Source organism: Dasypus novemcinctus, chromosome X, assembly GCF_030445035.2.
Source record: "Dasypus novemcinctus isolate mDasNov1 chromosome X, mDasNov1.1.hap2, whole genome shotgun sequence".
NCBI classification, from domain to species: Eukaryota; Metazoa; Chordata; class Mammalia; order Cingulata; family Dasypodidae; genus Dasypus; species Dasypus novemcinctus.
The window spans coordinates 7,770,825-7,771,977 of NC_080704.1; the positions used below are offsets into that span (position 1 = coordinate 7,770,825).

Consider the following 1,153-nt stretch of genomic DNA (forward strand, 5'->3'; position numbering starts at 1 on the left):
ATCTTGGAGCACTGCTGCACCACATGGATAGTGGTCTACACTGTAGTTTACACTCTCCCCCAGTCCACCCAGTGGGCCATGGCACACCACATAGATAGTGGTCTACACTGTAGTTTACACTCTCCCCCAGTCCACCCAGTGGGCCATGGCAGGACAAACAATGTCCAGCATCTGTCCCTGCAGCACCACCCAGGACAAGTCCTGAAAATGCCCCCACATCATATCTCTTCTTTCCTCTCTCTGCCCTCAGCAACTACTGTGGCCACTTTCTCCACATCAAGGCTACAATTTCTTCCATTGCTAATCACGATAGTTCCATAGTAGAAAATCAGAAAGTCCACTCTAATCCATTCTCTATTCCTCCATCCTGTGGACCCTGGGATGGGGTTGGAATCAACCCAGACACCCTTGCTTTTGTCTCTCCCCGGGGACAGCCATCGCCCATCCCTCTCCAGCACCGGTGATTATAGAGTCAGGGCCCAGAGCCACAGCCTGGAATCAGAACTGCATTCGCATTGCCCGCTTCAGCAGCTCATACACTAAAATTGGAACGATACGGAGAAGATTAGCGTGGACCCTGCACGAGCACGACACGCCAATTGGTGAAGCATTCCGTACTTTTTTGTGTATCCAGTAACCTTTCACTGAGAAATGTATGTTTTTATTCAACTGTTTTCCTTTTAGTTTTTAATCGTTTTTATTTTCAATTATTACATGTACAAAATTTCTTAAAAGCAAAAAAAGAGAAAATAAAGAATTGCATTTGCAGACGGACAGGCAGGGGCACTCAGCTCCGTATTGCCTGGCACAGAGGAAAGTATCGACAACGTGGCTTTTAGCCAAGGACGGATTTCTTTTTTTCTTGTCAATACTCCAGAGCCTCCCAGCATCCCCAGCACCAAATCCCCAAATCCGTGAACTGCCCACGTAGATTCACAATCACCGGCCTCCCACTCAATTTACCAAGAAAGCCGTCCTTCAAGGAAAACACCACAGCAGGGGCTGGACCTTTGCAGGGGGCGAGGGTTTGGGGGGAGGAAGCAGGTGGCAGTAGACACTCAAAAAAGGGTGGCTGCCTGCCGAGATGGGGTCCCTCTTCCTGAGAATCCGCACCGTGACTTGCGTTTGCGTCTACTGCTCTTAGTTCAGAAGC

The 1,153-nt window shown here is 49.2% G+C and overlaps 1 non-coding gene across 1 annotated transcript; it reads left to right on the forward strand.

Annotated features, from left to right (window-relative positions):
- Nucleotides 1–519: 519 nt before the first annotated feature.
- Nucleotides 520–622, forward strand: LOC111764823 (U6 spliceosomal RNA). The gene has a single exon (XR_002797335.1). It is a non-coding gene; the product is annotated as a U6 spliceosomal RNA (small nuclear RNA).
- Nucleotides 623–1,153: the final 531 nt, after the last annotated feature.